The sequence below is a fragment of the Neoarius graeffei genome, chromosome 24, assembly GCF_027579695.1.
Source record: "Neoarius graeffei isolate fNeoGra1 chromosome 24, fNeoGra1.pri, whole genome shotgun sequence".
In the NCBI taxonomy this organism is placed as follows: domain Eukaryota; kingdom Metazoa; phylum Chordata; class Actinopteri; order Siluriformes; family Ariidae; genus Neoarius; species Neoarius graeffei.
This window is the reverse complement of record NC_083592.1, coordinates 15,467,311-15,490,911: the sequence shown is the minus strand read 5'-3', so window position 1 is coordinate 15,490,911 and position 23,601 is coordinate 15,467,311. Positions and strand designations below refer to the sequence as shown.

The window sequence follows — 23,601 nt, the reverse complement described above, 5'->3', positions numbered from 1 at the left end:
CAACGTTAAATGGTGATGATTCGTCTTTGAGTGTTTGTAGGTCTGAGTTTGGGGTTAATACACTTGGTTCTCAAATTCTGAGAAACGTGACACATTTCTGGCATCTCCGTTGCTTGGATGCATTGACTTAGCTGGCCTTAAGAGCATTAAAGTGATAACTATGAATGCATTTATTTTGTTATTGGTATTGGATATTGTTCCAGTACTGTGCTCCAGTAACATCATCCAATCGCATGATGCTATATAACATTATCGGAGTTGTTTGTTGCGCTATGAACAGATGACGGAAAATGACAGCCATCTGGACGTGTTGGATGAGTAAAGATGGCAAGCAAAGCAGAGTGCAAATTGTGCTCTGTGAAAATGGAGGGTGAGCCCACAGCATCTTCATCATAATTCAAGTAACCTGATGAAGCATTTTACTGTATTTAAGCTCGAAAATGACACCTTTGTTTTAGCCAGCATTAACTTTTTTCAGCAGTTTGTGCTACAGTAGCTCTTCTGTGGGGTTGGACCATACGGGCTAGCCTTCATACCCCATACGAATCAATGAGCCTTTGGCACTTATGACCCTGTCGCCGGTTCACCGGTTGTCCTTTGGATCCTTGGACCACTTTTGGTAGGTACTAACCACTGCATTCTGGGAACACCCCACAAGATGGACCATTTTGGAGATGCTCAGACCCAGTCATATAGCAATCACACACGCAGGGTTCTAACTTGGCCTTTTCAGCGTATCGGGCCAATACGGAACGTTTCCTTACCGCTACGCCCACAATGTGCCTGTAAAAGTTGCTGTTACATTAAAGACTTATCAAGCTTGAAAATGTGGTCTTTTGTTTCATTTTCTCTTGTTATCCTGACGCGGTGGTGACTGAGCGCCACCATGCAAATGTTCTACATTCGGACATACCCCACTCCCTGTCTGCATAAGCGTTTTAGTGCAGAGCTGTCCAAGTAGTTCCATGTGGAGATAGTCACTGATCGTGCTAGTCTGGTTTACCTCCTTCCTTATGCTGTGTTCGCGGTAAAGTGCCATCCGTAGTAAGAGGCGCTTATGCACCATGCACGTAATCTGTGCCGGTCCCTAAGGGCCAATTTATGCTGACAACCCAGTCCTCGCAGATGGCGTTTGCGAAGCCCCCCCCTTCGCAGACGCTCTGCGCGCACCTCCCAAAAATTGTGACCACCGCAGACAGCCTTGCAGACAGCGTCGCAGACAAGAGGGCTCTGATTGGTCCACTCTACATCCGCTGTACACGCACTTCCGCTTCCTTAGTTCCCCGGTTTGTTTTGTTTTCACGACCGCCATTTTTAAAAACACGAGCGAAGATGGAGCAGCATGAAGAGCGGTTGATCGAGGAAGTGAGAAAGTACGGACATCTATACGACTCCAGTTCTAGTCATTATATCTCGATCAAAGTGCAGACTCGTCCAGTCGCCATTGTTGTTGGTGTTGAATGACCTGTTGCTCAGTAACCGGAGGATAAACACTCCACTAACCACACCCACCAACTACTCCTAGCGATTTCACGACTTCGCGCCCCCTTGCGTTGTGGCGGTGAATAACATCGCGCACGCCTATACACGCCTATACTCCCCGCTCAACGATAAATTACAACTGTCTGCGAAAAGCTATCTGCGAAAGCCTTGTCGCAAGAGCATGCAGAGGCCTTAAGTTAGATCTGGATAGTCATGTTTTGTAATTGAATGGCTGAAGCTGAAAATAAAGCTGACACTTGGTGAACATCAGTTGGCTGTTTTTTTTTTTTTTTTTTTTTTTTTTTTTTTTCTTATTCCGTAAATGTCGCCAAAAACAATCACAGCAACTTTTGGACAAAAAAAAATCTCAATATTAACAAAAAAGAGGGAGGGCTGAAAGTTCCAGGAACTATACGAGAATACATCTCTGAGTATGTAGAACCTGTGACCTTGGGCCCCCGAAGCCCTGGCTGTTATGACCGGTGCCACTTTGCTGACGTTTTGCTGAAAGTCGCACTTAGAAGACGCTCTGGACACTTATAGTAGTGCTTTTATGGCTGAAAACTACAGCTGATTTTGCTAACTTTAGGACTGCAGTTGTCATGAACAGTTTTGCACTCAAGGTTCCATCAATGAAGAGTTTATAACATCAACAAAACAGACTTCATGTTAAAACTGTTAATGTTCTCATGGTATCTGTTATCATCCAAATGAGGACGGGTTCCCTTTTGAGTCTGGTTCCTCTCGAGGTTTCTTCCTCATGTCGTCTGAGGGAGTTTTTCCTTGCCACCGTCGTCACAGGCTTATCATTGGGGATAGGTTAGGGATAAAATTAGCTCATGTTAGTCACTTAAAATTCTGTAAAGCTGCTTTGCGACAATGTCTATTGTTAAAAGCGCTGTACAAACAAACTTGACATTTTGGTCTAGTTAGAACGCTGATCATAATTTGGCCCTTGTGAAAGTCGCCTAGGTCCTTACGCTTGCCCAATAATTATTATTATTATTATTTTTTTCCCCTGCTTCCAACACATCAACTTCAAGAACTGACTGTTCTTGCTGCCTAATATATCCCACCTCCTGACAGGTGCCACTGTAATGAGACAATCAAACTTTACCTCTCGTTTTTTTTTTTTTTTTAAACTCTACAACGCTTTGAACATGAAACTCAACAGAACATAAACGGAGCGAAGTAAAATTTTCCATGATGTCCCTGATTGCTTGATATGAACTAGGTTACATATTTCAGAATCAGAAATTGGTATGGAGGACCAAAAACATTCTGAAACGATTGGTATTGATGATTTGTATTTTGGCGGTTAAGGATTTTTTTTTTTTTTAAAGCACTGGGAATCGAGGCTCCTGAATAGATCAGTTGCCCCCTAAAAATGAAAAGTTCCTCCGATCATGATGCATTTTTGTTTTTATGTTCCTTTTGGTAAGAAAACACACTGGGTGAAATATTTTGACAAAATTCAAAAGTTTAATGGTGGCACCAGGAGCTCAAAGTTATGGAAAAAGCTGCTATTTTATGACTTTTATGACAAAATTTCGATCACTTTTCATGAAACATTATGGCACCTTATAGAGTATACCAAATATCTTAGATACTAGGGCTGTAACGATATGCGTATCGAAATCGCGATACGCAGAGCCACAATCCGTATCGCGATACAAGAAGGCAGAATCGCGGTACACCCTTTCAAACTTCTCCTCAGCCCAAAAACAGAGGCGCTTCCAAACTTCAATTTATGAATACTTTACTTTTTATTTAAATTACATTTTAAACTTACTTAAATTACTTTTTTTTTTATATCTATTAGTAAGTCGTTTTTTCGCCGACCTGCAACAATCTTCTGCGAGTCACGCAACGTCCACACTCGCCACTGGCAGAGCATTCATTTCTTTTAAGCGGTTGCCATTCTGGTTGCGACGCGGGGAGCGAATCTGTAAACAAGCAGCTCATTGGCTGCCTAGGTGTGCCACAAGCCAATCACAATCACTTGACCGGAAAGGCATGCAGTGTTGCCAGATTGGGCAGGTTTAGGTGCTTTTTGGCTGGTTTTGAACATATTTTGGGGGGGAAAACGTTAGCAATATCTGGCAACACTGAAGGCATGTCTGCTTGGGCGGAAGCCTTCTGCGGCAGTTACATTTTGACACGCGAGCAATGTTTCACCATAAAAATTCCGTAATTTCCATCTGTTTTCCGCGATCACAGAAAATCATTGGCCCTATGAGAGTGAGACCGTGAGAGAGGCCCCCCCCCCCCCCCCCCCCCCCCAAAAAAAAAAATCTTAACGGATTTACACGATTTGGAAAAATGACTTTTTCAGAACCGAAAAAAACAGAGCTTCCGGCTCAACAGTATTATTTTGAGAAATAAAACAATCTTTGGATATACATTTGTTCATTTTTGCATACATATTACTCATTCTCTGCAGTGGTCTGAATTATTTGTTATTAAATAATTAATGTAAGTAAGTAAATGTTAATAAGTCAAATTTACTACTTTAAAAAAACATTTTAAAATCGTGGGCGTATCGAATCGTGGGTCAAAAATCGCGATACGAATTGAATCGTGAGTTGGGTGTATCGTTACAGCCCTATTAGATACACATTTTTAGTACATATTCTAAATATATTATCAAGCACAGTTTGAGTTTTAGCTGTTCATTGAATCATTGTTCAACTACTTTTAAACAATACAAATGTATTATGAATCACATTAATGCTTCTCAATCCCTTGCAAAGGTTCTTAACATGATCTCTGGGTCACAAGAAATCAATAAATGGAGTCCAACATTGTGATTCAAACCTTACGCGAAAACATAAAATAAGCGTTTTTTTGGCAAAAAATGAACCTCATGGTTAGCCTAGTAAACTAGACCCACCCGCCTAGCGGCCAAAAATATTTTTGCCTAGTGAGTGGGTCTAGCCTCTCACCATATAAACAAAAACACCCCGGGCATCAAATCGTGCCCGCCAATCACAACGCAAGGTTTTTGTTTGGATTCTTTGGGCGGGCTTTTGCAGCAGTGACGACAAAGCTGCGCGACGCTGGAGAAAGCACAGCAGGAAAGATGGCTACCGCTAGTGAACAGCGCTAGTTTGACTCTGCTTTGGAATCAGTTTTAGAAGAATTAGACTTGGAGTTTTCGTTGAAACATGAGCAGGAAGAGGCTCTCCGCTCATTCCTTTTCAAGAAGGACGTTTTCGCTGTTTTGCCGACCGGCTATGGCAAAAGTCTGATCTGCCAGCTGGCTCCGCTCATAGCCAAAAGGATGGGGCTAGTTTGTGCAGTACGAAGAATTAATAAACAGCTTTGAAACATTACTTTTTGATTGTTTATTTTCCCGTTATTTTAAATTTAAGGGAAATTATTTCACCAAACACCACTAAATTAAAAACTCTCAAAAACAGTTTAAGCAAACCCTTGAAAAACACTTGGAAAAAAAAGTGTATGTGGTACAGACTCCAAACTTGTGGTCATTATCTCCAAACTTCTTAATATCTAGAACCTGTTTATTAATTAATACGCATTTTGAAAAATTATTTATTTCAAGGCCTCCCCCACTGCTTTCTGTCGCTCTGACTACGTCACAGTCACTGTTGCGCTGATTGGTCAGAGCGTCGGCCTATACGCACAGAGACAGCTTGAAAGACAGCGGGTTGTTTCTCCTACCCCCGTCGGAAATGTCTACGGATCGAGGCCAGACTAAATATTCACATTTAGTCTGGCTTGCCAGGCTACCTCATGGTGCCACCATTAGACTTTTGAATATGGTCAAAAAATTTTACAGGATGTCTTTATTGGTGAAAAGGAACACCCAAACAAAAATGTATCAGATTTTATGAAAGTGAAGGCAACTGATGCACCCTAGTCCTGAAGCTACTGAATCTGTACTTGATTGGGTTAATTATAAAGAGACTCTGGCCAAGTTTACATTAGACCGTATCTGTCTCGTTTTCTTCGCGGATGCACTGTCCATTTACATTAAACCGCCTGGAAACGCCGGGAAACGGGAATCCGCCAGCGTCCACGTATTCAATCTAGATCGTGTCTGGTCCGGTGCTGTGTAAACATTGAGAATACGCGGATACGCTGTGCTGAGCTCTAGCTGGCGTCGTCATTGGACAACGTCACTGTGACATCCACCTTCCTGATTCACTGGCATTGGTCATGTGACGTGACTGCTGAAAAACGGCGCGGACTTCCGCCTTGTATCACCTTTCATTAAAGAGTATAAAAGTATGAAAATACTGCAAATACTGATGCAAATACTGCCCATTGTGTAGTTATGATTGTCTTTAGGCTTGCCATCCTTCCACTTGCAAGTAGTAAGTGATATGCGCTGGGATCACACACACAGCGGCTCAGTCCCGAATCGTGGCTCGTGCACTTCACTCGCGCGCTCTGTGAGCTGCGCAGGGCCGGAGTGCGCACCCTCCAGAGGGCACTTGCTGTTCAGGGCGGAGTGATTTGGAGCGCAGGATGCCTGCGGAGCCGAGTGTATCCGTGTATTGGTGTTGTTGTGTGCACGCGAATCGTGTATTGGTGTTGCTGTGTGCACACTAATCGTTTTAAAACCGTTAATCTGATGATCCGCTGATACGGTCTAATGTAAACCCCACCTCTGTTGACACAAGATGAGTCATTCTGAACGTGCGCTCTTCCCTTAGCTGCAAGCAAGAGATGAATCACACTTCACTGGTGAACAGTTATCCTGGGAACAGAAATGCAGCGTTGCATTAGTTTGATGTTGCGAATAAAATGGGGCAAAATAACGCAATAATATATATATACACACACACACACACACACACACACACCATGTATCACAGTGGAGTCGAATTCTTTGTGATTGGTCAAAAGGTGATGTGTGTAAATATCTGTGTAGTTGTTATGATGTTTATTTGGCATTTTTGGAAGGAGGCTCCAAGTGTCGGTGCTTTGTCAGAATCCGAGCTAAAGCTGTTACGTCTTTTAATGCTTCAGGGCCTGAAATCAACTTTAATCAATCTTCTTTACTTAATAGTCTTCATTTGAATGGGAAACCTTTTATAGACTGTACAACTGCTGATCAAATCACTATCTATCTACCAAGGCATGATGAACACATTATAGAAGTATGTGAGTCCACAATATCGGACTTTATGAATCATTTATTGAGACATGGCGAGTTCTAGGATCTAGACTGATTAGCATTAAGTGGCCATAATGCCAGCATCTTCATATCCGTTTCTGAGGAGCCAGGGAGCAGTTGGGGCTTCTTCACTGATAATCTCATTCCAGCACTCAAGCTTTTATGCATTTCATAGTGGTTGAAGCGCTATGGCGTAAGTGTAAGGGAAATCTGCTTGGGCTGCTTAAACATAGCCATGTATGGTGGTAAAACTGTCTGAGCCCAAAGTGAAATTAAAGAAGGCATTCTGGCTTTCTCTGAACGCAAGCGAGAGCCTCTCCTGCTTCTCTCTCTCTCCCTCTCTCTCGCTGAGCGTTATGTCAGAACAGAACAATGCACTGAGGTTTTTATAGCACTGAAAAAAAAAAAAACCCCAGCTCATGCTGACCAGTGATGGCTGCACATCTTGTGCACAGTAAGAAAGAACTCTTCACAACTCCATAGTGCTTTCTCAATGCATAAGTTATCTATCTAGCACAACCTACTTCCCAAATCTAAAGTGAAAGTCTCTCCCGTGCATACGTTTTGGAGGTTAAACGTAAACTTGCGCCAGAGACGAAATCTCTGGAAATGGACCAAATCAAGACCTCATCCAGTTCTTGGAAGTACTCGTGTTAACAGAAGCCAGCATGTTACCAGGAAAGACGTTCTGACCCCTTTTTAAGGTGAATGCTATAAAACGTTAGAACTACAACAACAGGGGAAAGCCTAAAGTTAAAAAAAAAATGGAAGTCTGGAGTTAGTGATTCAGAAATAAAGGCTCTGCTGGCCATTTGTACCCAGGAAGATCGTGTCAAATGAATATACAGACTTCAGCCTTTTTTTTTTTTTTTTAAATGGGCTGTGAGTAAGACGACACGTGATGAACTAGACTTTAAGCACGTTCCTCCAAATCCATTGATCCCTCCAATAATGCAAAGGCTCAATATTACTGATGAAGGTATGCTGATGATATCTGGGTTTCAGTATGAGGAAATCGTAACCACCTTTCATCGTATTTGGTTGAACTTTAATCCTAAGGAGAGTCACAGATCTGTGGTTGGATCGTCATTAAAGGACAGCCTCGCACGACCTCCCACATCCCTGCAGGTCAGTGATGCTGCACTACGTACAAAGCTTCCTTTGTGTGCTAGTAAATTCAATAACTGATGAGATCGCCACACATACTGCATACTAGATGTGGAGGCAGCATCCGTCTCTTATTCTACGCCCAGGAAAGAGCAAGTTGGCGGACTTCAAAAGAGACCATCCTGGAACTTGGCTTTTACTCTTGATGAAGTGGGAGGTTAAAAAAAGGTCTTGAGCAAGTAGTATTCCATTTTATGTGCTCTGGTTAAGGATGAGTATATTCCAAGATGGCCTTCCACACCACCGATCTGGCTGATGTCCCCACTTGTGCCTTCAGGGACCAAGCCCAGTCCAAATTTTCTATTTACTCTAGTCCTTGACATACTTGAATAGCTGTCTTACAGTACAACCCTCCATCGGATGTACTGGATGCTCTTTTTGGTGCCTTCAGGAACTGGAAGGGAAAGTACCATGAGAGAACCAATAATAATTAGACTGTGTATGTTCCTTCAGACTGAATTCTGCTACAAATCTGGTGTGTTGAAGCAGGAATAACATTAACCGATCAGTGTTGTGGCCTTTTAAGTCTGGAAACTTTCTCCCTTGTTATAAAAATTGGGATTGGATGCATGTACTGTGCATGAGGGAAATTTGTAGTGTTTTTGGTCTGGGAGGGCAGTGATCCTTGAAACCTGCAGCCAGATTCAAGCCAACCCATCAAAGTCTGTCTTGTCAAACTGGACAGAAGGTTTGAATTTTATTTTGGAGACATTTTTACATAGATGCCTCTGCAAAACTGGTGGTGTTAAATGTTGATCTGGTCAAGGTCCAGTCATGTTATAGGTATCATCATTTTGGAAGACCAGTGGCTTGTTTGAAGGTAGGGCTGTCAACAGTTCGTTCTGTCCCAGGAATGCTGAGCACAAGGAGCAAATGCAGTCTGGATGGGATGCCAGTCTGTTACAGGTCACCATGCATACACGCACTTCATACCTAGAGGCAATTTAGAGTCCCCAAGCTACCTTTTTAGTATGTTTTTGGGATGCAGGGGAGACCCGGAGAACTCAGAGGAAACCCACGCAGACCTGAGAACAAGCAAAACTCCACAAACAAGGTAGGCACCTCAGGATTGAACTAGGAATTCTGGAGTGGGGAGGCAGAAACCCTACCTTCTGTACAACTGTTATCAGAAATGGAGTCCCAATTTTGTTTTAGGCCTTGGTAGCAGCTAGGCCCCATGGTGCTGGCATATTGCATGTAACGATGGGATGATGAATTGTGGAAAGAAATTTGGGGAAATATGTGCCCCGTTCATAATGACATGCTAGCTAGCCAGGAAAAAAAAATCATTTTAACATCACAAATTATCCAAACTAGATTATTGTGCAAGAAGATTAATGGCAGGTAGATTGGGGGGGGTCAGGCTCCCGTTCACCCTGTAATTACCTTTACCTGGATTTATTTCCTCTGAAATACATCTTCCACGGTGTCATCTAAGGCCTCAAACCAAGGTTTATCCTTCCTTTTTTATCCCCCGCTGGCTGAAAGGCCTGAAGGGGGATTATGTCATGGTGATGTCCGTCCGTCCGTCCGTCCGTCCGTCCTGGGAAGGGTACTCAACTTCTGAAATCAACTCCTCTCGCAATTTTTGGAGGAATTTCACAAAATTTGGCAGGATTCTTTGTCAGTAATATGCATATATTGTAATTTCATTAAATTCAGTCACATTTTACCCAAGTTACAGCCCTTGATTAACAAAATTATACTTTGACAATTTCATGAGTGTTTTCTCCTTCTGAAATCAACTCCTCTTACAATTTGTGGAGGAATTTCACCAAACTTGGCAAAAGGCTTTGTTATATGCTGGTAGTATGCATATTGTAATTTTCGTTAAATTCAGTCACATTTTCCCAGAGTTGTGGCCCTCGATTAATAACCTTGTACTTTCACAATTTCATTAAGGTGTGCTTGCCTTCTGACATCAATTCCTCTCAGAATTTTTGGACAAATTTCTCAAAGCTTGGCAAAAGGCCTTGTTATATGACGGTAATACGCATATTGCGATTTAATTTTGTTTGTGAAAATTTTCCCAGAGTTTTGACCCTTAATTAAATAACTTTGACAATTTCATGAGGGTGTACGTTCTTCTGAAATTAACTCCTCTCACAATTTGTGGAGGAATTTCATCAAACTTGGCAAAAGGCTTTGTTATACAACAGTTATACGCGTATTGAAATTTTGTTTAATTTGGGCAAAATTTTACCAGAGTTATGCCCTTGATTATTAACACACTTTGGCAATTTCATCAAGGTGTGCTTGCTTTCTGAAATCAACTTCCCTCACAATTTTTGGAGGAATTTCATGTAATTTGACAAAAAGGTTTATTTTATATATATATATATATATATATATATATATATATATATATATATATATATATATATATATATATATATATATTTTTTTTTTAATTCCCCACTGGCCGAAAGGCCTGAAGGGGGATTATGTCATGGCGATGTCCAGCCGTCTGTCCCTAGAAGGGTACTCACCTCTGAAATCAACTCCTCTCACAATTTTTGGAGGAGTTTCACGAAACTTGACAGGATTCTTTGTGTCTGTAATACGCATATTGCAATTTCGTTTGATTCAGTCGCATTTTACCAGAGTTATGGTGTAGTTGCCTGCGGGGAATATTTGTGCTCTCAGAGCACTCTTGTTGTTCTTGGTTTTGTGGCCAATACATGTGTTTTACATGTCTTGTCTAAGATTGTAACTTTTTTTTTTTTTGGGCCGTCTGTGAGGTATGATGCTGCTCTTCTACTTCTCCCTGGAAGGCCCTTTATCTTATCCCCCATTCCCACTCGGACTGAAAACCATATGTTTTCTGCTCTTATGCTGTAATGGTATTGTGTGGGAATGTGAGCTAAATGGCGAAGTCGAAATGTTAATCTAGCTTATGGCGACCTAGAACCTTTATGAAAATCTTTTTCCACAGGTACACTGAGAATCGGAACCATCAGAATAATGCACGGTGAACAGCAGTGATGTAAATGATATTGCAACGGAACTATTTATGCTACCTCAATTTCAGCCACCTGGTGACAAACTGAAGGAAACCTTGATGGATATGGCTGGAAATTGGAACGACACTGAAATCAAAGAGCTGTTGGCTGTTTGTGCGGAAGATGAAATTACTTGTCAGATATCTGGTACTATTTGTGATGCTGTGGGGCTGCAAACTAGCTAATGTCTCTGCTTGAGCTTTCACAACAATGTGGACTTTCCACCTCGTGAATTATGTTATATCTGGTCTCGCATGTTTTACACGTCTTGCAGAGGGGTGTAGTATTCTGTTAAATACAGTCAGGTTTGAATACATGATATCGGTTACTTTTCCATGATGGAAGACTGAGTGGGAATTAAAATTATCTATCCCATCCCGCGTTTTGCCTCATACAATAATGGATTTCCTATTTGAAAGGGGCTTTCATCAAAGTGCTGGGAAACTTTCACTACGTTCAGACTGCAACCTGAAACGACCCATATCCGATTTGTTGTGAAATCCGATTTTTTTGTTAGGCCGTTCACATTACCAATTATATGAGACTTGTATGCGATCTCCAATATGAACGGAAAACGACCCAAAAGTGTCCCGCATGCACAAATTGACACGTAATAAGCACATCTACGTAATACGTAAACAAAAAAAAGCGCACTCCAAGTTTCCACCAAAGAGGCGGGATTAGCCAACGCAGAATAGTGACGTTTGTCTCTTGTTGATGACGTGTAGGTCGCATGAATGCGACCTGTCCGGTCAGACTGCAGTCGCATGTGAAAATAACGGATATGCATCGGAATTAGGGCCACATATCCAAGCGGCCTGGGTTGCATGTGAAAAAAATCGGATCTGTGTCGTTCAGATTGTCAATGGAGCACTTGCATGTGATGTCACAGCCGATCCAGATTGTGACAGACGCCATCTTGTCGGTCAAACGCCATATTTCCGCCTTCTACTTCTGCTTCTACTTCCTTTTCTTCTGGAAAACCCTACTATATACAATTCTACTACAACGGCTGCGGCTACAAGCTCTCCCTACCTGTGCACGTTTGTTTTTTGTGTGTATTTTTGCGTGTTGTTCGTCTGTACCGGACTTCAATATCCACTACAACCGTATGGACTTACTGGACATTGGTTTCCAGCAGAAAATGACGGTTTGTAGCGATTTCCATCGCATGCACAACATTCCGGACGAGAAGCAAAGCGAAGGAGGCGGCGTCGGGAGCAGAAGCAAAAGCGAGGCTGCAGAGCTGGTCTGTTGACTAAGCTCAGAAAACAGCCACTCAAACCTCTACTGCTAAGCCTCCATCTCTCCAATGCCAGATCCATGGTAAACAAGAAGGACGATTTGGAATTACAGCTGGAATTGCCTTATTCTATTCTATTCTATAATCCGCTGGTCAGTGCAGTACTAGTAATACTTAAGTGACTTACCCATCCAATGAGGATTATTTTCTTGTTTACAAGATGCCACATCTGAGTCGCTGACAAATCCTGAACTTCTGTAAAGATAACTGTCCAGAGATTTATAAGCACGCAGTGCTTCACCACTGAACAGCGAGGGAAAGTTGATGAGGTAATTATACACGTCTGGGTATTCCGCTGGCAGTTCAATATCCACTGACACGGTCGTGAAAACTCCGTCCGGTAAGCCATAAGGGTCACTAATCCGTAGATCGTTTATTTTAGACATATATCTAGTTATCTGTTCATTAGAAAAATGAGCCGTGTAGTCCGTCGGTTGAAATTTATCCATTCTGTACACGAGTGCAGCAGTATTCAGCGGTGTTTTTGACCGGCAAGATGGCGGCTGTGTACTTTCCGGTCACATGGCTGCAAGATCTCTATAACAAATCGGATACAGGTCGCATATGGGCAAAAAAATCGGATATGGGTCGTTTCAGGGTGCAGTCTGAACGTAGTCTTTGCAAGGGAAATGTTGTGTGGTGTTTATGGTAATCCAGTCGTGCTAATTTACACAATATGGGGTTGATTTTCCTATGTCTCAGTTTGGGTCAGATCATGCATGTTAGCGATCTGTTAGCATCTTGTATTTTTTGTCATGGTCTTGCTTAACCTGATGACTGTGTTTTTATCCTGGTTTGTTTATATTAACAGCAGTTTACTTTTGTTGAAGAAGACTTCTGTTTTTCTCCCTTCAAATGCGAAGAGCTTTACTTTATGGTTTAATAGTTTAGCTGTAGAACAGGTTTGAGTCACTTGCCCTATTGTTTCTCTAAAAACTTTCCACATAAAACCATCCTGTGGCATTTTGGCAGCAGTGTGGGGTTTCATACTTGAATATCCAGGGTCTGTAAACTACAACGAACTCTAAAATATCTGTATGGTTCTTCTATGGAAAGTGACCATGTGGTTTTGGAATAAAATAAAACCATCAGCCTGATGAGCTGAGGGTATGACAGGACGCTTATAAACCATCCCTTGTTCGGATATGTAGTCAGACTGAACATATAACGTGTTAAACAGCACGTGGGTCACCAGAAACTGCGTCCATTTTGACATTTGTCTGGGATTTCATTGCCTCCTGTTTTTGTCAGGTGTTGATTAGAAAGTTATTGCAGGACTTGTATCCTGTTATGAAAGTCGGAGTAAATGCTTGTCATGTGAGAAGTAGGAAATACTTTTTCCTCGGCCCAGACAGGGAGGGTGGGGAGACACTAATTTCTCGCAGGAATCAAGATGTGCAGGCTTGACATGCAACATCTTTCCTGTTACGTTTCTGATTTTAAAGTCTAATCAAATAACCACTTAAGATGTGCGAGATGTCTGCGGTCCATTTTAAGGTAACTTGCTTCCACAACACTAATGAACAGCATGTAGTTCCAGGAGTGGTCTTAGTTCCGAGACCACTTTTGCCGCTTTTCCACTACAAACGCAGCTGAGTCGGGCTGAGCCATGCCGTGCTGAGTTGGGCTGAGTCGAGCTGAGTGAGGCTGTTGGAGTTGCATTTCGACTACAACCGCGCTGAACCGTGCTGGCTGGAAGTGGGTGGACACATTGGGTGGAGTTAGCGAAAGTGGGTGGACGTCACGTGATGTCGTTAAGCGGCGCAAACAGTGACATCAGTGAGCTTTTAAGCGGTAGTCTCACGACCCGAATAGTAAACAATAAACATGGAGGACATGGAGTCGTTAGTGTTGCTGGTCTTGGTTCTGTGGCTTGTAGTCACCGACAACGCGGACAGATACTGGCAAGAGCGTATAGATGAGGCGAGGCGCATAAGGCTTCAGAAATTCTCGTAATTCTTCTTCTTCCGGGTTTACGGTGTTTACAGATCCCAGCGTGCTCGCGGGCCGTGTGTGGGCATGTGAGGACACTCCTCCTCACCAATCAGTGCACAGGGGAGTGTCTGCTCACGCCCCTAGCCCCACTCGGCTCGGTTTGGCTCGCTTCAGCCCCACTCCAAAACGGTGCGAGTTTTAGGGGCTAAGCAGGGCTGAAGCGAGCTGAGTCATGCTGTTCTTTGGTAGTCGAAACGCGAGCCGTGTCGGGCTGAAGTGAGCTGAAGTGAGCTGAAAAAGGGTAGTGGAAAAGGGCCATTTTTGTGAAGGTCTTGGTCTTGTCTCAGGATCTACCACATTTTTACTCTCTTATCTTGGTCTCAGACATGGAGGATTCGGGATTTTATTTCAGGGCTGGCCAAGACCACACTAAATGGCCAATCTGATTTAATTGTGAACATCGTTACTGTGATTTAGATTTCCTGCTTCAAATGTGGCCAATAATGTGACTTTTTGTTAATTTGATGTTTTTCTTCCTGTTAATGGCTGTCACCCCTCCCCCACCCCATTCACACACACTTGTCTGGTTCTGGTCGTGACGATCTCGCCCTGCCTTAGGTGGTGTTTACATTAGACCGTATCCATCTCGTTTTCGTCGCGGATGCACTGTCCGTTCACATTAAAACACCGGGAAACGACTCCACAGGCGGAACAACTTGAATCCGCCAGGGCCCACGTATTCAATCCATTACGTATCTGATCCGGTGCTGTGTAAACATTGAGAAACGAGGATACGCTGTGCTGAGCTCTAGCTGACGTCGTCATTGGACAACGTCACTGTGACATCCACCTTCCTGATTCGCTGGTGTTGGTCATGCCACGTGCTGACGTCGTCATTGGACATCATCACTGTGACGTCCATCTTCCTGATTCGCCGGCGTTGGTCGTGCCACATTGGTCATGTGACACGACTGCTGAAAAACGGCGCGGACTTTCACTTCCTGCTATTTGTCCCGAATCACTGCTCGTGCGCTTCACTCGCCCGCTCTGTGAGCTGCGCAGGGCTGGAGTGCGAACCCTCCAGAGGGCACTCGCTGTTCATGGCGGAGTGATTTGGAGCGCAGGATGCCTGCGGAGCCGAGCGTATCCGTGTATTGGCATTGCTGTGTGCATGCGAATTGTGTATTGGCGTTGCTGTGTGCACGCGAATCGTTTTAAAAACGTTAATCTGATGATCCGCTGATACGGTCTAATGTAAACACCACCTTAGTCTTGGTCTTGACTTGATCTCAACCCCTCAAATTCTTGGTCTTGATACACTTTGGTTTAGGTGGTCTTGACTAGAACACTTGTACCCCTTTTCCACCAAATCAGTTCCAGGGCTGGTTTGGGGCCAGTGCTGGTTCACAACTTGTTCAACTTGCGAGCCAGCTGAGAACCAGTTTGCTTTTCCATAGCTCGCGGTGCTAAGGGAAGCCATGTCATTACGTCGCCGTATACGTCAGTTACGTCGCTATGTTTGCATAAACCTTGGCGCGAATATCGAAGCAAAAACAACACGGAAGAAGCAGCAGCAACAACAACAATAATAATAATAATGGATGACTTTGCGTTTGTACAGCTGCTGCTTCTCGTCGCTTAAAAATGGCGATCTTTTGCGGTCTTGTTATTGTTGTTGGTCTTAACAACTCTGCCCCCCTGCTGACGCAGGCGGTTCTTTCCTCTGGCCCAGCAGAGAGTTGGTGCTAGCCTGGAACCGGTTTTTCTGGCCCCAGAGCCAGTTCTTTGTCAGTGGAAACAGAAAACCCGGTTCCAAACTAAGTACTGGCCCCGAACCAGCCCTGGAACTGCTTTGGTGGAAAAGGGGCATAAGTGCCACTTTTCATTGGTAACCTGCTGTTCATTACATTACAGGCAGTCAGCAGATGCTTTTATTCAGAGCGACGTACATCATGCCCAGAGCAGCCTGGGGAGTTGGGGGTTAGGTGCCTTGATCAAGGGCATACCTGCTTGTCCAGGGAATCGAACCTGTGACCTTTTGGTCCCAAAGCTGCTTCTCGAACCATTAGGCCATGGTGTAAATTTCAGTTCTTTGTTAGTTTTCAGTGTAAATTGCAAGAAGAATACATTTATCAATAGTTCTATAATGATTAAATGTTGGTGGGTTATTTGGCAAGAATGCTTGTCAATATTTGACATCTATATGGTGCGTAGTATGCATCATAATGTCAAGACCTTGAAATTATCCAGAGTTATTTTGGAAATTAAGGTTGGTTATTTATGCCGGAGTGTAGCTGTTATCTTGAGTCTGATAAGGGCTGACTGTAGTCACGGCTGCAAGGTTTACATTAATGTTCTTGATGTAATGTTATCGTTTCTCTTGTAACAATGTGCATATGGAATTGTATGGTGGATTTTTCATATACATGGATTGAATGAATGAATTTGGTGAACTTTTCTCAGTAAATCTGGAAGTCTTCAGGACTGAAGTGGTTTTACGGCTAATGGGGAAATGTTTGTTTGAGAACATGGACCTAACTTGTTTTCATGGATGTTCCCCCAGATTAAACATGACCATAAACCGAGAAAGTTGTTCTTTAATAAATTATATACTTTGGGATGTACTGCATAGCAAAAAGAAACCTCTTCAAGGCGGTAAGTTACTCCACTTCGTGTCGGGGAGCATCGCGTCACACCATCACTGATTTGTTGTTCTTTAACAGCACATGCTAATGAATATATGTTGCAGTATGCATTGTGAAATGCAGTTACACCAAAATATTGCAATAAATTGTATAAAGTTGAAGATCATCATTGACGTTATAATTGCAAAGTATCTGTATTGTCTTGCTTAGGTTTGTGAAAAACAAAAGTAATCTCCAAGAAAAAGCATTGGCTTTTAAGCATGTTTGCTTTGCCAAGTCAAGTTTATTTGTATAGCGCTTTTAACAATAAACATTGTTGCAAAGCAGCTTTACAGAATTTGAACGACTTAAAACACGAGCTAATTTTATCCCTTATCTATCCCCAATGAGCAAGCCTGCGGTGATGGTGGCAAGGAAAAACTCCCTCAGACGACATGAGGAAGAAACCTTGAGAGGAACCAGACTCAAAAGGGAACCCATCCTCATTTGGGCAACAACAGACAACATGACTATAACAGTTTTAACATGAAGTCAGTTTCGTTGATGTTATAACTGTTAATTGATGGAAACTTGAGTGCAAAACTGTTCATGACAACTGCAGTCCTAAAGTTAGCAAGTCAACTGTAGTCCTCAGCCATAAAAGCATTACTGTAAGAGTCCAGAGTGTCCTCCAGGTGTGACTTTCAACTGTCCATATGGGGCCGTCCTCCACAGGGGCGATGCGATGAGACTCCAACCAGACACAGGGCACCAGGATGGATCAGGCAGGTCTGAGGAGCAGAAGGAGGTCAGCATCTCGATCCCAGGACCGACATGTAACTCAGAAGGACAGAGGACTTTGTCATGTGCGAGAGTAGTAAATTTGGAAGCTGTCCGTTCAGGGATGTTCCAATATAATCCACTTACTGTAATAAGGGCCGATACTGGGAGGAACAATCAACTGGTACAAAATTGTTCACGTAAACTCTAACAGTACTGTGCATAACACTTGTGTATACTTGGAGAGATTCTGACACCTGCCGATATCCACGATACACTCACCCAGCCCGAATATTACATCCTTTGTGAAATACTAGCAATTCTTGTCTGTGGGAGAGAGGAGACGTAGTAGTTTTTGTCCGTCACTGAGGAAGCGTAGATTCTGCTGTAGCGGAAGTCTCTGGTGAGGAGCACTGAATGTGAGGTCCCGTACAATCGAAACTTCCAGGCGAGTGGGGAAGGGTATTCCCCTGCACGCAGTGTTGGCGCGAGCATGTAGCCTATGGGAAATGAAGTGTGTTGGATTACCACTAATCCCATGTTTTGGAAAATCACAAATGTGGTCTTGGGCCCCACTGGGGTCTCACTCATCCATGTGCAAATTATGGAGTATGTGCGTCCAGCCATGTCGATTTGCATTGGTGGTCAAGTTTATTTTTATAGTGCTTTTAACAGCAGACGTTGTTGCAAAGAAACTTTAAATACTTTTTTTTTTTTTTTAAACATGAGCTAATTTTATCCCTAATCTATCCCCAATGAGCAAGCCTGTGGCAACAGTGGCAAGGAAAAACTCCCTCAGACGACATGAGGAAGAAACCTCGAGAGGAACCAGACTCAAAAGGGAACCCATCCTCATTTGGGTGGTAACAGACAATATGATTTTTATAAATAACTTGCTTCACTCAGAGTGTCCTATATCACCACAAAGTATAACACTGAAACCAGGAAATTCATTATAGTTTTAACTAGTGCTGTCAAGCGATTAAAATATTTAATCGCGATTAATGTCGCGACTGTCATAGTTAACTCGCGATTAATCGCAATTTAATCGCACATTTTTGTCACATGAAAAACCATTGTAATTCTCTTATCAGCATAAAAAAGTGAATGGGCTTGCTTTGTACCAATGTTTTTTTTTTTGCAGAGCATAACACGTCTTATCACAGCCACTGACATCCATAACTTCCATATTAGATGAGAAAACCAAGGGATGAAAAATAAAGTGCATATCACTGTGAAAATAAAAAAAAAAATTATTTTACTCATTAGTTTCTTTTGAAGAGAAGTATTTGCCATAAAAGAAGAAAAAAACAGATAACAAAAATAAAAACATTCATCATACGTTCAAAAACGTTCATCATAGTGTGGCACTGTATTATCTAATTCTCACTGCTTATAACTATACACCTCCCCGGTGGAGATGAGCTGGGAAACTGAAGACTGAAGGAAAAGTATTGAAAAGTATTTTTCCAGTCTCACCTGTGAAAGGTAATCCCATGTGATCTCGTTTGGACGGTAAACCTGTTGGTACAGTTAAACGCAGCGCGCGACAAGCCTCAGCAGGAACTACGGGTGACTCGCAGGGCCAAATTAGAATTTGCGTTAACGGCACTATTTTTTTAAAATCGCGTTAAATTGAGATCGCGTTAACGCGTTGAGATCGCGTTAACGCGTTATTATCGCGTTAACTTTGACAGCACTAGTTTTAACATGAAGTCTGTTTTTTGTTATAAACTGTTCATTGATGAAAAACTTGAGTGCAGAACTGTTCATGATAACTGCAGTCCTATAGTAGGGTTAGCAAGTTAAAGGAGAGCTGAAGGCAAATTTATTTATTTATTTAAAATCAAAATTCTATTTATCTCAGGCTTTCGTCTAAACCGGGGAACAGGGGCGCTGCGCCCTCTTACTCTCGGCGTGCGCCCTCTTACCGAAATGCCGATTGAACCCCAAATCACACTTGGGCCATGCACTTGTATGCTACTGCACAACATGCAATCTTTCTCAAAACGATCTTTTCTCCATGAAAACATCCCAGCAACACCACGTGACAATGTGTCTGATCATCAAATACGTTATAATTACTCCAAAAATATTCCAGTCATAGTAGATACACCGCCAGATGGTGCAAAAACAATCCGAATTGGCGTTTTCCAGACTGAGGCGCCATGTTGTTTAGTTATTTACTGGTCACGGCTGCTCTCGCAAGATTTGACATGGGTTACATACAAGGTCAGCTGACTTGTAGAGCGAGATTTCTCGAGACTGAATGACCTTTCACCCACCGGCGCGGGAGCTTTTGACAGAAGTAGTTCGCGAGTTGTTTTTGTTGACACTTAGGCTTTTAAAGATGTCATCCCGCGGCACGAAACGGAAGAAGCCAAAGGCTGTCCGGGGCAGAAGAAGATTACTTTTCTTTTTCAATGTTGACAATTTGTTACAATTTCCCTCTCAGATAGCCTCAGAATGTCCCATTGTAGCCTTAATTTTTCAAAGGCTGCGGAGGGAGGGGGGGATGGACAACTGGCGCTCCCTCGCCATGGTGAGCACCCTCATACTAAATTTTTCTAGAAAAACCCCTGTATCTCATTTTATTAAATATAGGAATGCATTTTTGATTGCCATTTTGTCACTGCTATAGCAAGTTATGAATGTTTGAAATATGCTGTGTAATATCAGTCCATATGTCAAAGCAACCGCCATAAACAAGATTCTTTGAGACCTGTGCAAGACATCGTAGGACAGAAGTTAAACGTACAGCAGAAATCAAAGTGACCAGCATCTGCGAACATTCCCTGTGTCCAAAGTCACTCACTCATTCACTACTCACTATATAGAGAATTACTATATAGAGGACTATATAGTGACCTCATTGGTAAAATGAGAACTCTTTCGGACACTACTCCATCGCGCTGGTATTTACGTTATTACTGTCGCACAATTAAAACGTGCCAGATCAGTCGGCTGGTGGGTTTTCAAAATAAATACATGCATTTATTTTTTTTCGCGGTCCGGTTTCCATTAAATCCTGCGCTCTGATTAGCTGGCGAGCGGGTCCGTATCCTACGGTACGGACCCCGGATACGGACCTCTGGTGACTCGGTCGTTCACAACAACAAACATGGTAGCAATTTTTTGTCAACATTTATTTTTTCATTTCTCAGGAGAATAGCATTAATCTTACAGCATGGATAGCGATAACGACAGTGTTCACAGCGAAAGCGAGTTTTACTACCCTGAGGAAGAAGAAATAAAATAAAACATTGCAGGAGAAAGCTAAAAACCTGTAACTGTTGCTAATGCCGAGCAAAAACATGGCTGAATCCTAAATGACTCAAGTTTGTATAAATAGGGAACTACATAGGTGGCAAAATGTAGGGTTTTTTTTTTCCCCCCCCTGCCATGGAAGTGCACTTGTATACTGAGGAGGAAGCAATTTGCATTACAGCCATGAATGAGGATTCAAAATGGCGGCTCGGCTCGGTTTTCCCTTTCGGGTGCTCTCATTTTCTGTTAGAATTTGGTAAAGAAAAAAAATATTATTTACCAGCTTAAAGTCGGTCCGTATGGTGAAATACCGAGACCTCGGCCTTAAATACTGACCTCGGCCCAGAGGGCCTCGCTCAGTACTTTCAAGACCTTGGTCACAGTATTTCATGAGATGGACCTCCCAGCTGGTAAATAACATATGTATTTTTGTGAGAAATACATATTATACTGAGTGTATTTCCCACATTAATCAATACAAAGTACCTGCTTTTTATTTTTTTAAGTCAAGTCTGAATACTTTCTTCTTTGCCGCTGCCTTTTATTAAATCAAATTTGAGACTTTTAATTTGATTTCTCTGTGTGACCGCAATGCATGAAACTAGAAACCGAAACTAGAAAATCTTCCTGGAAGTTCCTTTCAGCAGCGAGATGTCGCCCGGGATTGGTTGGCGAGTGCGTGACGTTATTGATTTTTTTTTTTTTTATACCTTTAGGCAGCTTCTCACGTTACTGCCTGAGGGACTGGGAAAAAACCACCGGAAAAGGTTTTAAACAAACGCAAGTCGGAAGATGACCATAAAATACTCGATAGTTACGATATAAAAATTTTATGTTTCGCACACAGAATTTTCGTCGATATATCGAGTATATTCGATATATCGCACAGCCCTAGTTAAAGGTCATAGGCAAGGGTTGGAGGTGGAACGTAGAATATCAACTTTATTTTCTAGAAGAACGACCTAAAAAGCGAATTCAATCTTCCTGGTGTCTAATTTGCACCCTAAAATTGAATAAAACTGTTAAAATATACTGGTTTGCGCAAGTTCCGAAGGTTTGTTTACATCTCACTTATGCGCACTTTTACTGCCAGGGGACAGTCGTCATGATGTCTGTCATTCAAAGCAAGCAGACTGGGAGCAGTTGTGTGTTTACTTGCGAACCGAGCCCACGTGTACGGACTTTGGTCGTGAGAGGCTGTGTAAAATGTCTGAAAGCGATAGCAATTTTGAAGTAGGAAGTCTCCAAATTGAATATCGAGAGGTGAAACCATATATGTATGAACCGTTGCGAAGCAGTCAGTGAATGTGGCTCACTGGTTTGACAGTGCAGCCTTGGAATCGGACAGTGAATCGGCCGACTCCGATCGCGGTGACCCCGGACCTCAACAAGACTCGCGCCCAAACGATTTATCCTGGTAGGTATGATAAATTCCTACTTTTGTCTTAATACTAAATAAGAGCCCTTTTGAAGAATAATTAAACCACACGGGCACACGCACAATCCCTATAATATAATGTGGATTCGTTTATATTGCTAATATAATATATTGCTAATAGTAATACAAGCATTATACTATTTATAGCCGACTCTAAGCGAGGAAATATCCTTTTTATCTCATTTCCACAACGATTGTACGGGATCCCTCAGGATTCTTGACTTGTCAATTGTAAGCAAAGGTAAAAATGTTTACCTCCAATCTCCTTTTTGCTTGAGCGTTGCTGGTCCGTTTCTTCTTTCACTGCTTGATTTTGTGTTCAGGTTTTGTCAGAACAGCGTCAGGTTTGAGCCTTCTCTGTCTGACACTGACACCTAAACTCCTCCAACAGATGGGGATTCTTCAAAAAGTGATTGGAGTACAGAGTGGCGTATTTACCCAGCTGCCAACTGTCTTGCTTCATGCGCACAGTCCACTCTCTCTGTGCCTCTTCTCTCTCGGAAAAAGGTAAAAACTTCTTCCTGAACCGGTCCCGTTGTTACAGTTCACTGCACAACAATAAGGCATGGTTTTTCTTTGGAAATTCCTGAACGCACGTCTGCACTCAAACCGAACGGCAATGCAAATAAACGGAAGTGGACTCAACTCGAGCGATTTGTTTGCCACGAATGACATTACGCTCCGAGTGGTCACGAAAATCGCTGAGCAGAAATTCGCCGCGATCTGCGCTAACTTACAGTGGGGCAAAAAAGTATTTAGTCAGCCACCAATTGTGCAAGTTCTCCCACTTAAAAAGATGAGAGAGGCCTGTAATTTTCATCATAGGTACACTTCAACTTTGAGAGACAGAATGGGGGGAAAGAATCCAGGAAATCACATTGTAGGATTTTTAATGAATTAATTGGTAAATTCCTCGGTAAAATAAGTATTTGGTCACCTACAAACAAGCAAGATTTCTGGCTCTCACAGACCTGTAACAACTTCTTTAAGAGGCTCCTCTGTCCTCCACTCGTTACCTGTATTAATGGCACCTGTTTGAACTCATTATCAGTATAAAAGACACCTGTCCACAACCTCAAACAATCACACTCCAAACTCCACTATGGCCAAGACCAAAGAGCTGTCAAAGGACACCAGAAACAAAATTGTAGACCTGCACCAGGCTGGGAAGACTGAATCTGCAATAGGTAAGCAGCTTGGTGTGAAGAAATCAACTGTGGGAGCAATTATTAGAAAATGGAAGACAAACAAGACCACTGATAATCTCCCTCGATCTGGGGCTCCACCCTGTGGGGTCAAAATGATCACAAGAACGGTGAGCAAAAATCCCGGAACCACACAGGGGGGGCCTAGTGAATGACCTGCAGAGAGCTGGGACCAAAGTAACAAAGGCTACCATCAGTAACACACTATGCCGCCAGGGACTCAAATCCTGCAGCGCCAGACGTGTCCCCCCT

The 23,601-nt window shown here is 42.6% G+C and overlaps 1 protein-coding gene across 1 annotated transcript in view; it reads left to right on the top strand.

The window, feature by feature from the left end:
* coro1ca (coronin, actin binding protein, 1Ca) overlaps positions 1-23,601 on the top strand; it is a 106,040-nt gene that overhangs the window by 11,801 nt on the left and 70,638 nt on the right. The gene's annotated exons all lie outside the window — the stretch shown is intronic.